The 15,575-nt window shown below is 39.4% G+C and overlaps 1 protein-coding gene across 4 annotated transcripts in view; it reads right to left on the bottom strand.

Annotated features, from left to right (window-relative positions):
• The window catches only part of lingo1a (leucine rich repeat and Ig domain containing 1a), a 112,822-nt gene that overhangs the window by 23,805 nt on the left and 73,442 nt on the right, over positions 1-15,575 (bottom strand). Inside the window, exon 1 of one of the 4 annotated variants that reach the window (XM_051381460.1) lies at positions 1,822-2,282. The exons of 1 other annotated variant lie outside the window; for it this stretch is intronic. The gene's annotated coding sequence lies outside the window, so the exon portion shown is untranslated. Of the gene's footprint in view, positions 1-997; positions 1,218-1,392; positions 2,283-15,575 lie in introns of those variants that run through there. 2 more of the 4 variants (XM_051381458.1, XM_051381461.1) reach the window with 2 other exon arrangements.

Consider the following 15,575-nt stretch of genomic DNA (forward strand, 5'->3'; position numbering starts at 1 on the left):
TGCCCACCCCTACCACGACCATCACACGCCTTGCCACCCACCACCACAAGTACATTTCCCGACCTGTGTGAAACACTGAAAGCACCCTGTGCCACACCCTTGCCCGTGCATCTGTGTGATATCTCAAAGTGCATCAGCTATCTATCACTGTGGATTGTGAGCCCTGATAAAGACTGAGAGGTTGCTGCTGCTGGAGCTGGAGCTATGGGAGGCTGCTCCTGTTCTATCTGGCAGTCCGCTCCCTCCGGCTATTTATAACCAATAGAGCTACAGCACTTTATGAATGTCCGCAGGCACAGCATCACACAGTCTTCTGATACTCTGCCGCAACTGTTTTGGTGTGTCATTATAACAGGCAGTGCCGGACAATATAAAAAAAATAATAAAAGAAGGAGGGAGGGTGGGGGGGTCCAGGAGCCACTGTCTTATATCCTCTGCAAATGCTGCCTTGAATAACAAACAACAGACGGCGTGTGGCACCATACTCATGCACAAGTTTCATCCAGTGTCCTGTGTAGTCGCAGTGGGCGCTATATATAGATCCCCCTGACTGCTGTTTGCTTGAAAACAAGAAATTCCAAAGTCGTTTCTGAGGATCAATAAAACGCACGACTCCGTTGCGGCAGAAGCCCCGCTTTGCTTTTATACGCTGTCCATTTAACTGATAGCCATCTTTGCAGATGAACAAAAATGGCATATGGAGGGAAGATCATGACTGCCTCACACTCCCCCCCCAACCCCCCCAAAAAAGAGAAATGTTATCCCGGCAGAGCCTATGCGTGGCCAGATAAAGGCTAGATAAAGATAACATTTTGCAATTCAACCCCCTCCCCATCACCCCCCCCAATTACATTTGATTAATGGCTTAAGCCCTCCCAGACAAACACACGCACAGAGAAGAAAAATGCCAGAAAAAGAGGTTATACAGTGGAAATGTGCATGGATAACACATCTATTAATTAATTTGGAATCTGAGAGTATCAGATGCGTTTTTTACCTGCAGAGGACGCGCCTAACCACACTCAAGTCCCCCCGTTCTGCTTTTCTGTCCTGACAACCGATTGTGCCCAAATCATCGCGGACGTATTTTAGCCGATTTGATCATGGGAATGAGCTCCTAGGAGTTTTAGGAAAAAGCCTTTGGTATGAACCGACGTCGCCACGGGCACACAGGAATTCACATATTAGAGGGGATGTTCTCTTCAAAGTAGCCCAGAGAGACCAGGGTTTAGCTGCATTGTATCCACCTCTAAAAAAAAAAAAAAAAATCTTGGCCTCAGCCCACATTTAAACTGCATCGACTAAGAATGAACACAGAAAAAAACACAGATCTGCGTTTAAAATAAGAAAGACCCCCCCCAACATATTTGGTTTCATTAATCGGACACTCACCTGCTGTAGCCTTCACTGCTTCCAAGCATCCTTTCGCATTTCTCCCCCGAAGGCAACTCCCAGCCACCAACACTCAAATTGAGACGCTCTATCTCAAGTCCATCGCCTTGAAAGGCAGCTTTCAAAAAGAAGCAAGGGGGGCTAGGGAAGAGGAGACAACAGCCAGCCGTTTCTTGCAGATTTCCAATGAGTTTCTCCACAACGGCGGTGCCGCGGCTCTAAGATGACAGCTGTAGTTAAAAACAGGCAGCCCACACACACACACACACACACGCACACATACACAGCGCGATCCTCCCTTGGTAAATGGAACTCCCTGTGCACCCGAACTCGTCCGAGGATGAGTGTATAGAATAAAGAAGGAATGCAAATGGCAGGTAGAGAGAGAGAGAGAGAGAGAGAGAGAAAGAGAGAGCAACTCCCACGCACCGTTTCCGATGCAAGCGCACAGTTCTGTCCCCTTGATGCAGTCTCTCCACAGCCTCACACTCACAACACTGTGTGACTGGCTGTCGTCAGCGGCACAGGCAATCCGCCCGCTGGAGGGAGGGACGGAGATGATCGGCGGAACGCACTCTGTCCGGTGTCCTACTCAATGTGTGTGTGTGTGTGTGTGTGTGTGTGTGTGTGTGTGTGTGTTGCGTTTGTCTGTTTGATCGCCTTACGCATGCAGTCTATCCATTTGCTGGTTTATTTATCTAGAGTCTCTGCTTTTCGTTAACCAGCCTTATCTGTCCAGATTTGTCTGTCCAGATTTCAGCCTCCCCTGTTGGCGCGCACACAAGCGTTTACGCGCGCGCACAAGACACGTTTTTCAAAACAGAGAATGTGTTAAATGAGGGTGAATTGAAGGAAAATATCCCACATTGCCCTTGCAACATGCTCATGGTTTCACCGACAAGCTGCTGGCAAATAAAGAAATAAAATGAGATTTAAGTCTCTGAGACTGGAGTGGAGACAGAGAGAGGGAGGGAGGGAGGGAGTGGGGTCTATGAGAAAGTAGTAGTTCCTAGTTTGAGAGCCTGATGGCACTGTGGGCTTCAGATACTGCAGACAAACACACACACACACACACACACACACACACACACACTTTCGCAATACACGGTCCTTTGCAGGAGGCGGGCCCTGGAGTGTGTTGTCTAATACATATCTGATCCTTTGTCTCTTTCCTGTGATTTTAAAGGGAGTCACAATCAGTCAGAGATTGCAGAGGGTTTTAAAGGCAGGAAGAGTAAATATGTCGATTGAGGAAACTCTTCTCTTGGCCAATCAACTGTTCTCCTTTCACCGCCTTTAGTGTGATACCAAAGTGAGAGAAGATGATGTTCCTAAATATATGACAATGGCGGGAATTCAGCATCTCTATAGCTTCCTGAATATTCTGGGATCAATTCATGATGAATTAAGTGAGTTTTTTAATGCATTTAAAGTCAATTTTAGTAGCTGAGTGATAGGACTCATTGGTAATCATGGTCCATGGTGTTCATTGATTATCTAAGGTTTGTGGAAGGACAGCAAAGCGGATTGATTCCTTAACATTCGCCTCTGCTCAACCATGATAGGGTTGGAGGTTCATTCATTTAGTCATGATGAAAAGGGGCAACAAGACGAAGTTCGAATCAGAATTCATCTGTAGGTCTTGGACCAGTGTCAACACACGTCATACAAATACTATAATTTTAACATTAAAAAATCATCAGGTATTTGGTATGTATTCACACACACCCACACACAAAACCAGTCCCAAACACTGTAAAGACAAGTGTGCATGATGTGCTACTCCAAGCAATGGAGATAACAGAATAAAAAAAAGAGTGCTCCAGCAACAGGTGCCTTCGGAAGTCTGAAGGCTCATTCAGTGTTCCCTAGACAATAAATAGACACATAGTTTACTCTAGTGAGCAGTACAGAGATTTCACCCATTAATCATCATCATCATTTTCTGTCATCTCTGACAGGTGTAATGTCACATCACTATAATCTTCAAATCTATAATATGCATTGCATTGTGGGATTGTTAGCAAAGGTAGTGTCTGGTAGTGAATATGCAGCACAGAGCCCTTATTTAACGCTGGAGCCCCGCGTTATTGCTTTGCGCCTCCTGGGATTAGTAAATGTAATGTATTAGTAACTGGAATATATCATACCCCTTCTTAGATTTAAGAAATGTAAAAAAATATGTAAATAAGTTTTTCCTATTAAAGGTTTTAAAGGTTAAAGGTAAAGTCCACATTTAAAATGAACTGAAAACTGTAAGAGCTACAGAACTCTGGTAATAAAACCCAAATAACATTTTATCTGTCTTTAACCTCCACACCTTACATCATCTAACATAGCGTGTATATTTCAGTGAAGTTTTCTCTCAGAGCCCACAACAGGGAAAATACCACTAAAGTATTTGTCTGGCAGTGTTAAAATGTGTCTCTGTCCTTATGGCATCCTCAAGCTTCTCTGCACAGACCCGCAGAGCAACTTAAGCCACTCAGGCATCACAGCTACATGTGAATGTCATCAGCATCAGTTCACGCATGGCCAAGGCACCCTTGCTATGAGTACGGGTTATTTTCTCTGTATTTTAGAGCTTTTTTCCCACTGCCTGGCTGTGAAACCATTCCTTAAGGGGGGGCATAGGCTTCTTCTTTTCAAGACCAGTGCATTTTTCCCTATGTATATGGCATTAAAGAGTAATAACTATAAATAGGTTTTAATTATTGTGCTTGGCAGCATTTTTAATCTGAGAATATGTAAGACGTTCATCCACTTGTCCTAAATGCTTTATGTATAAAATAAATGAACCAAAGATTATCAGTATATTAGAAGCACTGGTACTAGATAAATAAAACACAGGAAGAACAAGATGAAAAAATACATAAAAATTAGCTCTGGCAGGACCCTCTCCATGGGAGGGAGAAAAGAGGAAGGAGAAGTTCATGGTCTTTATCCCTGCCTGCCTCATCTAGATCCTCTCTGCCCTGCTAAGAGCTGCAAACAACAACAGAGGTAACAATGGATACCTAGTGACGCCACAGGCTTTGAAAGCATCCCATCAATAATGAATTTGTTCTGCCATGTTTCTCAACACTGGCACGCATGCTTGTCCTTAATCTTTTGTTATACTGGGTGTGAGGGGTGTTTGTCACGTGGACAGTTTTGACTAAAAGATAAATGATTCTGTGATGAGATGATGAAATAACCATTTGTTTCTTATGATGGAATCATTTCCCGTTATTCAGCAGGTAAGTGGTTTTGCATGAACCTGCAAGGCTGTCATTCTTGCAGTTTCACTGCATCGATAAGCTCTACATTTTAATGAGCATGAATCCTTTTCTGATGTTAATATACGTCACAACATTATTAGTCACACCATTTCAAGATCCTTGTACAGAAATACATGCCCATTTTTAAACAAATCTCCTTAAATGTGTCTGCAATGGAGAGAAGCTTCCACTCCACTTTAATTCATTTTCTCTCTTTGCCAAATTAAACTATGCTGTTTGAAATTTATGTTTTTTTCTCCCCACAGTAGGTGACAAATGGAAACGTGCGGGTGAAATCAACAATGTTTTACATGAAGTGAAGCATGATTCACCGGAACAAAAAAACAACAAAAGAAGGACTTAGAGAAACTACAGCAATATATTTAAGAAAAAGTATAGCAAGCTGTGGTTTATGATCTTTCTATACCATAAAGGGCAGAGGGGTCTAAAGGTGGGCTGACATTTTTCAACAGCAAAGATCAAGTGTTGATAAAGGAGGATTTCTAGCTCAGCATTCAGTTTTCTCTGAGTCAAGAGGTTTCTTTCTTTCTTTCTTTCTTTCTTTCTTTCTTTCTTTCTTTCTTTTTTGACTTTGTGTAAAGGCTTTTTTTAGGTCCAAACAAGAGTTTTCCCATTGCTGTGACAGCCACCCAACCGCAACAGTGCACAGTTTTCCTCTCAGTACAGGATTTGGATAGCTCTCGATAAGAGAGGAAGTTCGCCAAAACCTCCTGCTGAAAACAAATAAACACAAAATCTGCTCTATAGAAAGTGGACCCCCTTTTTCGAAATACATATTACAACTTGTAAAACAGGAAATATCTACCTTATAACAACATTTAAAAATAAGCCAGTTTCTTCCTCTCTTGAGCACGAGATTACACCCAAAAGTATTACCATAGACTTGTTACAGTCAAGTCAATCTTATTTATAACTCAATATTACAAATCACCAATTTTCCTGAAGAGCGGTGTAGTGTGAGCATGTACAGATTATATACTTAGCTGTGTTACAGGCCGCTTATGTGTCCACGGATTCATGGAGAGCGCCAGTCACGCTGAGAAGCTAGCTTTTTTTTTCTGTTCAGCATTATGGACAGAACCAGACTGAGGCAGATAGGTCCGCAGCCACATGTCATGTTCTCTTTTTATAGCAGCACAGACAGAACCTCAGATACACTTGAGCCAAATTATTTGCCATCCTGTTTCTTTATTCATTCCAGTCAACAACAAGGACAGCCTCACTTCCAGCAGCAACTCAGACAGGAGGAAATCCAAAATGCTGTGCCCCTACGTATGTGAGAAAGTTATGCTAAACTTGGCCTTCTAGGCCATGCCAATATTATGATGGTTTTCCATCCAAGATCTGGAAGGTTAAAAAATATTCATACGTGGCGGATGGATGCCAAAGTTGCAATCAGGCAACTCTGGCTCTGACAAAAAAATTAAATCCAGGAGTTATATTGCAAATAGGGCTGGGCGATAAAACGATAACGATATCTATCGCGATAGACACGTGATCAATATCAATAGAAAATACATTCGATAGAATGTTCGATAATTTCACTTGAACTCCGTTAGAGAAAAATAGGAATAAAACCCTGAGCCAGAAGTGCAAGTCATTCTGGGGGATGTAGGCAGAGAAAGGGCTTTAGCCTCTCGACCTATCACGGCCCAGCTAAGCCAAGTTGGTGGCATCAACAACAACAACAAAAAAAAAAGAACGTTGTGGAGTGAAAGGAGAATATGAGTGCAACAGCGCGAGAGGAAATTGTAGATAAAAAAGGAAAGGTCCACCAGTTTGGTAATATTTTGGTTATTTTAAGTCAGACAAGAGTCAAACCGATGTTGTCTGCAAACTTTGCAAGGTCGTCGTCCCTGCTGGCAACACGACTAATTTATTTTATCACCTCAGCCGCTCTCATCCGCTGGAGTACAGCAGCCTCAAAGAGCCACAGCCATCGACATCTGCCGGTACAAGTGGAACAACACACAAGCGGCAACAGACCACCATCGAGAGGTACACGGCAGAAGTGCCATACGACAAAACATCAAATCTATATAAAGAAATAACGGATGCAGTGGCGTATCATTTAGCGAAGGACATGCTCAGGTGAAACAGTTTTCCTTGCAGTGAAACCATGTTGAGTTGTTTTTGAGTTATTTTTATAATTTTATGCTGGTTTGATACTGACATATTACTGTTTGTTACATGTCAAAGATGTTAGTTCTACCTCAGGTGTACACTAATTTTTATTTACAAAATACAGCACATTTTGCTGGATTAAGCATTTATTTAATGTCTATATTTGCACATTGACCAGTATGTTTATTTATTTGACTGTTTTTCATAGTTGTGTTGACCTCTTTATAAAGGTTAAAGGTTACGTTTAATATAAAAGTATTTAAATCCAGCCTTTTTTTCTCCTGGTCCTCATTTAGAATAGGTTAAAAAAAACGAATCAATAATTATCGATATCGACTGATATGAAACACTTATATCGTGATAAATTTTTCAGCCATATCGCCCAGCCCTAATTGCAAATATATTAAATTTTTGGTTATTTGTTTGGAAATGAACAGACATTCAATATGTAAATATGACCACAAACACCACATCAGTGCTGACGCCTCCTATGGTCACCATGCTACATGTTCCTTAAAAAACAGTGTATAAGCTCTTATCTGTTTTTCATCTGTTTGTGGGTTAGATTAACACCTAAATCAAAAATGCTTGTGCAGTTTGCAGCAACGCCACAGCGAGACCCATCAATCTTTCTGTGCTCAACCCCTTGTGGCCTTTTTTGCAGTGGCTCCCTAAAAGCCTATGTTTTACCACCATTTTGCAACAAGCCTGTTCTTCTGACCTTTAAATTGAATACACTTTAGTGGTACAGGCGCTTATTACAGTTCTGAACCACTCTTGCACTTCCTTGTGGGTTTCCTTGCAAAAGCCCCACCCAGACTCTCTCTGCTTGTCTCTACACCAACAAGACAAACAGAGGCAGTTTTATATGTCAAATCCACTCCAAATTATAAAATGTGGATACAGAATAATGTTAATTAATTGGAACATAACCAGTATTTATTTTTGAAACACTATTTTATTCAAAGCTTAAAGTAATACATGAGTATATTCTTGTGACATAATAAAAAAGTTGTGCAGCTTAGTTAATTCTCATTCATTGTATTTTAATTTTGGGACAAACTTGGTAACAACAGCGTGGGACTGATGGAAAAAAAATGTCCAGTGGATCTCTATATTTTGATCTAAGATGAATGGATAGTTGGGTAGGTATTTGTAGCATTGTACAGGACAGTAACATGTATACACTTATTGAAGTCAACAGGTCCACTAGCTGTAGTGATAAGAATATGCTAAATTCCTTACAAATAGCCCCTCATTTCCTCTTTCTCACTCACACACACATACTGTACATAAACACACACACACACACACACACACAAACACACACACACACACACACACACACACACACACACACACATATTGACTCACTCATTGTCACTCACCCTCACACTCTGACTTATATTATATAATATATACTCTGATATTATTGTGATGCTATGTGAAACGTTTGGTGCAGTGAAAATGGAAAGCAGTGTATTTGGCGAGGTTGGAGGGGAATACCACCCTCAGTGGGTTTTGAATTGCCAAGATCCTGAATAAGCATTGTACTAATGGCTTGCATGCAGCAACCAAATGTGCAAGGAATTGGATTTGGACTACCTGACATCTGGTTTTATCCTTGCAAATGCATAACCTACAAAAATCCAACATCCGTCATATACACTAATAACATCCTGTCATACTGTAAAGCATATTGTTGAGGGACTGCAAAGAGTTTAGAGGTGGTCATTTTTGCTTCTGCAGTATGACATCCTTAGATGAAAGCTTTTTTAATGACAGGCAGTTTAAAGCCATAATGTTGCAAAGGTGTCGAACTGACACGATAATGACAGTCATCAGGATCATGGAAACCTGTTTGAGACAGTGGCAGTACACCAGAGGACAATCTTTGTGATGGTTATAAAGATGAAAAAATATGCACAATGAGCTGCTAACTACACAGAAGTACCCGTGATCATTTCATAAGAAATTCCTCATATTATACAGTAGCTTTTACACAATGATTCCCACACGATTGGAGAAGCTTAAGAAAAGGGGGTTAACAAGGCTACTGTCGCAGTGGAATCATCAACTAACATCAGACTGTTTTATGTACACTGCCCATTAGTTAAGAATATGCCATTAGACCTTCTATCCAAGTGACATTTACAAAAATATATCCTCAAATTTTAGAGGGATAAGAAGGGACCTTTTCACATCAATTGCAGAAAATTGGACCTAGCTATGTTAGCCCAGTGGTCATATGAGCAACACTTTGTCTTCAGTTGTTTAGATTTCCCACAAAACAATTGGCAGGCTGCTGCTCTCTCACTGCAACTCACCCTCAGTGCTGTGCAAAGAAAAATGATGATCCCATGCCACTTACACACACTGCTTTGGGCAGACTATCATTCCCATTAAACTAATAACAGTTAGCTGCTTATCTCACAATGTCTTGGCAAAGTCACTTCCACCCTTGAACAAAACACAATGTCTTTGAATGCTGGGGCATAATCTATCACTGAGGCCCAAATGAGACTGCATAATCCTCTGCAATTTGCCTTCATGTATTCTAGCCTATGTTATCACTGATTTCTACTGCATTTTTTAGTACACAGATTTATCTTTTTGGGGGCAATGATGCTGTCCTTCAACTTCATGAGTAGGCAGAATTATTATTATTATTTTATTTTCATCTTACAGCTCAAACAACAAAACATTGCATCTAGAACCTAATACAAGTAATAATGAGAGTCTTCATAATAACAACCCCATCCTGTATGTATCACTCACACACAAATATGTGTTCTGTTGTTAGATTTAAAATTTGCATGGCAAATTTCTAGATTCTAGAGTAAATATCAAAGTTGAGTGAACATGTTGGAGCCACTAGAGGTGGCAGGGCAGGCTTCAGGTAGTGTTTTAAATCTATAAAGCATCAGCAAAACATGAAAGATCAAAGGGTGGCAAGGCAGATTTTCCTAGTTTCCTAATAGATGTCAGACCAAGAAACGTTTTCTATAATGACAGATTACGTTTTTGTATGTGGTCATGGAGTAACAAATGGAAAAATATTAAATGTGCTTCTAGTCCATGAAAACAGTCTTTAAATTGAATAGGAGATTGTAGTGTATTTCCATTTTTTTGACTACTATAAACTAAACCAAGTTTGAAGCAGCCTCATCTGAAATTCCTAGTATATGAGTTGACGTATATAAACAGATCATGCTGGTTTCATCTGTTTCCCTAAAGAAGTCCAGAAATATTAAACAGGTCACTCTAACCATTAGAAAGGTGAAGAAAAAATCCAGACAGCAGTTCAGTTATAACAGTCAAGTAATAACAATGGACTTTATCCATTTATTTTCATATTCCGAGAGATTTAAAACATTGCCAAAGGTGGCAATGTTTTAAATCTCTGATATATAAAGACAAATGTCATCTGCATACTAAGATACATGAGGGTTTGTTCCTTTGATAATCATTTAAGAGATTGAGATGGATATTACTAATGAGCTAAGGGAATTACTAATAGGGATGTTGCACTTATTCACAAGTTGTGCGGTTAGGATGGTGTTATACTTATACATTAGACTTGCTTTCACAGTGCTCAGAGACAAAACTGCTCTCAATTGGGTTCATTTGAGGCTGTATTACCAAAGTGAATCCTGATAACTGGATGACTGGTTTTACCTGGCAAATTACATATTATGCAAACCTTCATAATGGGATGTTTTCAAATAACCTTACATCAGAGTTTAATAATGAAATACGATGTAAACTAGATATTTCAAAAGGATTGTTTTCACTCTTCAGAAACAAAATTCAAAGCAACTTTTCCATTCCTATAAGGTGTCAGCCTTGACAGAGTAATTTAGCAACTCTAGAAAAATAGGTCCAATTATATCAACAATGGCTGACAGTTCCAGGGGGATGCCGTCTAGATCAGGATATTTTGCTGTTGGCATTGAGTCCTAAGGGTGTTTAAGCTCTTGTAGAGTAAAAAGATCATCCAAACTATTAGTCTGAATGGCAGACAGTGATGGAAGGTAAAGGGAGTTGAGGAATGGCACTATTTCTGTGCTATCACCTTGAGGGTGAGAGGAGTAGAATTTGGAATAAAGACTTGTGAAAGTATTATTTACCTGTCAGTGTACTGTGAATAACTCACAATGTTTATTTTTGACAGAGTCTGCAGGTGAATTTTTTTTAGATTTTTAGACAAATTGCCAGGTTTTTCTGTACTTTTATACAATTGTTGTGTTTTTGATAAATAGATTCATTGCATTTTAGTGATAATATTTAAACATGTATGCTCTCCTTGACTGCTGCCTTCTTAGCATTGAAATTTCTGTTTCAAGGTTGCTGTCCTCAAGTTTTAAGGACATTCAAATATGGAAAATACTTCCCCTTACTATGCCCAACACAAAGAGGGTCCTAGGCATATATGACCAACATGGCTGCTTAGTTGCTTTACCTGTTAATTTGTGTAAATTAATTTAATGAAGCAAATTATTATACTCATACTATTTCCATTGTGGCTTATTCCACAACAGTAACAAAAATAGACCAATTTACCTTCGGCTTTGCTGTTAAAGGTAGTGTGTTAGTATCAAGAATTGCAGATTTGCTTTTTTTTCACATACATGCAAGTATGCATGTACAATGGGTACTGTTACCATAGGCAAGACAATTTGTAAATACACATTAATAATGGTTAACAAAAAAATAGGCCTAATTGTGATCTTGTTATGTATTATGCAGTTAATTTATCAAACATAATAAAAAGGGGAATAGTATTAATAAAGAAATTATCTTTCTAGTTTTAACCTCCATGTTGAATCTCTACATCGTCACATTACAATGTCATAGGAAAATTGTCGAAAAATCAAAATTTTCAGGACTTTCAGGAGTGAAACAGGAAATTTAAGGAAATGCATTCTTAATGCATGAATGTTTGTTGGGGAGGACCCATAGACTCACCTTCAGATTCCCACCCAATATACGGTATGTGAATATTGGTTTCACCACTGTATGTTGGTTATATGAAACTATGACCAGACATTTAGTCGTCAGCAAATGTAGATGCTTTTTTAGCTTGTAAAAAGAGCAATTTGTATTTTCAACACAAACGTGACAAATGTGTTTCCCTATGGACAAGCTATTACGAGGAGCACTTTGGCCTCAGACCCTTGCACATATTCTGCTCATGGCCTCTGAAACAATGGCTCCATTTTTATTTATTTTTCTCATCTGCAGGGCACCATCCATCGCCAGGGCTACTCGCCTGTCATCTCACCGCACAGACAATGGCTTCCTGACACAAGAGCTCCTTGTAAAAGATGTTGCCACCCCTCGATCTCTCTGCAATACAGGCACACACATAAAAGTATGTGCACAGACAAACACACAGTCACTTGAAATGTGGGCACATTAGCACACAAATGCATGCACACACACCTGCATACCTACACACACACACACACACACACACACACACACACACACACACACACACAGATTGATAGATCTAATCTGTCCCTAAATCAAATCCCATCCTTTTGTTTTTCAGATAGTGAAGGGAGGTGAGGGAGTGGTATTGGGAGAAGTGTACACTGGTAAAGTAATCACTATTTCAAGTGGTTTTGGGGTCATCCACCACTCCTCACCAACACCATACCATTCTGAAGGGTAGAGAGATTTCAATCACTTTATAGCTGCCACCATGGCTTTAGTAAACAGTTGACAGCCAAATCCATGTCGAGCCGTTGAGTGATTGCATGCTGCAAGAGGTATAATCTAATTTTCTCTTCAGCTTCTGACTGCCTGTAAATGAACAGACAATACGTTTAAGTCTCCATCTTATTTTCCTCTATACAATGCTGCATCATACAGTAAGTGCATTTTATGAACTGAAATTTAATTCAGATCTGTATTGAAAGTCACCAATCATCATTAAAGCCTCTAAAGCTTTAGGGACCTCAAAATCAGTGCTACATCACATGTCCACTGTGAAAAGTGTCAGTTCTTTGAACTGATACATTTACACTTCACAAAAGCGTAAAGTCATAGATGGTCAGTGGGGTTTTTGCTGATGTCACACAAAATAAAAATACTGATAGAGGCCCAGTGCCTGCATTGTTTCAAAACTAAAATAGCTATTTTAAAGATACCCAACAAGTAAAATCCACAGAACACATAAGAAAATTATTATATAATATTGCTGATAATAGTGACACCTGCCTCAAGCACCCTCCTGTTTATTGTGTCCTTTGAATTAAATCACAGCACGACCAGCTTAAAAAACTGGGAGACAAGTAAAGCCAGAATCTATTTTAGTATATCTTTTGATGAATAATGTGAGGGAAATAATATATCTGAAATCCTTTAGTAATGTAGTGCAAATAACTGCCTATTGAGCTACATTTACATCTATTACAGGGACACCTTGTCAGTATCTTTATTCTTTGTTGTTTTTTCTATTGTTCATTCATCCAGTGTTTATCATTTGATCCGTACAGTGCCACTATATAGTATGGACATATGGATGTATTGATCATAAATATGGGCCTATTATGTTATGCTATGATGCCAAATCAAAGTTTCACTCACCAACATCTTTCCAACATGACAAACTGTCCTCAACACACTGCGGGTGTTTGTCATCTGCTGTACATTAGACCTCCACTGGGGCATCAAAATCCATTACTTTTTAAACATCATTTGTTTTCTTTGCAAAACATACAAAGCAAATGACAGACAGCTCACTTTTTAACCCCTTACACATTTCACAGTGAAAATGTCTGCTTGCACAAAACTAATGGCTTGCATCTGATGTCTCATTTAAACAAGGAAGCAACTTGGACCAAGACTGTTCCCACTCTGTCTTCCCGTCTCTGAAGGCTATGCACTGATGTATTGTCTATGTTATAGGCCTTAAAATTAGCCATCTCTTGTTTTCTGAAACCCTAGACTTTTAATGTATTCAAATTAAGAAGTACTCTTAAGTAGTTTTTTTGTGGATAATCCCTAACCAAGTAGTTTTTGTGCCTTGACCTAATCTAACTGCCACTGGTTCACAAGGTTAACCACGCAAGCTTTATTTTGAAAGTGTTACCAGACATTACAAATGTATTGTTGCTAACTTGACTGTGGAGCCCTACACATCCTGAAATTAGGGCCAAGCTGCAGTGTTTGACTTGTTAGTTGGAAGTGAGAACGTGTTGGCCATATTCAGCTGTTAGGAACCTGCCAATATTATTTGTCCACCACACAGGGTGCTGTTATGGGCATTTTACTATATTGATAATTAGTGCAATGTGCTCATCTAAGATTGTCGAAGAAAGTTGTTCATCTGGGTTGCATCTTCATCTTTATTCTGGGAAATTAGTCCCTGAGTATTTTTCTCTGACCTTGCTAAAAGTCTACCAGCTGCTATCTGAGTTTAGCACAAAACCACATGGTGTATGGCTTATTAATCATAATGAATCAAATAAAAACAAAATCCACAGTTCTGTCTTGTTTGATTTACAACAATACCCATTCCAGCATGGACAACCCACTGTGATGCAAAGTCTGTCAGGAATGCAGTCAAACAGAGCTGCATCTGTCAACATTTGCTGAAAGTGTTCACAACACAAACCAGTGGAATTTACTCAACTAAGAGCAAGAGTTCTATTTATTTTATTATTTTAATTTGTTCTTTTTTTTTAAATTTTGTTTTACAAAGTGTTAACTTTTCAATCTCATTGACTGGAATGTTTAATTGACTTCTCACCAAATACATTTATTTGTTGTATTTTGGTACTTTATTGATCTCCACAGACCAATTCCCCTCTTAATCATTTCTATCCCCAGGTTAGCTACAGAACATCGTATTAATCTCTAGTTGACACTGCCACACCAGTCCAGATGCTTGCTAATCTTTAGGCTTAATACCTGATCTTCTGCCTTAAGGGCAGAAGCTCTATTCATGTCACCGCCCTGCTACCTTCACCAAATTTAAATATGTGTGTACAATAGCTGTTGAGAAATATTATATTGAGAAGTAAATAAATGATATGCAAGGACAGCAAAGCTTATAGACTTACAGTATCAATGGCAGAGTGTAACCTTTTAACAATGCTGTAGCCTGTCACTCACAATGTTCAAAACATGCATCTAATGATTTGAATGATACATACTTTTAGAGAAACAAAACATAAAAGTACTTTTTTTCATTCAACCTTCAGAGGAATCTTGCAGAGTTCCCTCTCCTAACACAAATCCCACTCAATCATAGTGACTTGCTTGTATCACAAAGCTCTGTAAAAAGCAGTAGGTTTAAATCTGTTATCCTAACAATGACATTTTTCCTAGCTTTTTTTCAGGTTAGAGGATAGATACAGCTATGATACAACAGCAATTTCACAGGAGCATAGAGTTAGGAGTTTCAGCAGCGCAAACAGGCAATAGCAAATAAAACCATTTAACCTCTTCAACCTGTCTACCCTGTAGAGGTAAATGGCAAATACATAAATGTTTGGGCGTATACACACAATGCTGCTCTCTCTCTCTCTTTCTCACACACAGCCAAGCAAGCAAACTGTGCAGTAGTTGGATACAACATATATTGCATTCACTCTGGCCACTGCATTGTGTCAGCAGAATCTTATTATTTCCATGCAGTTTCTGAGGCAATTATTGGGTGGGGAAATGCTAGCTCTCTATTGGGTGGCTTTATTTGTTCCAGAGTTATAGCCATTTCTCAATGTGTGGCTCCAAGCAACATGCCGGTCCCCTTGTGGTGTGGGT

Source organism: Dicentrarchus labrax, unplaced genomic scaffold (assembly GCF_905237075.1).
Source record: "Dicentrarchus labrax unplaced genomic scaffold, dlabrax2021, whole genome shotgun sequence".
Classification (NCBI taxonomy): domain Eukaryota; kingdom Metazoa; phylum Chordata; class Actinopteri; family Moronidae; genus Dicentrarchus; species Dicentrarchus labrax.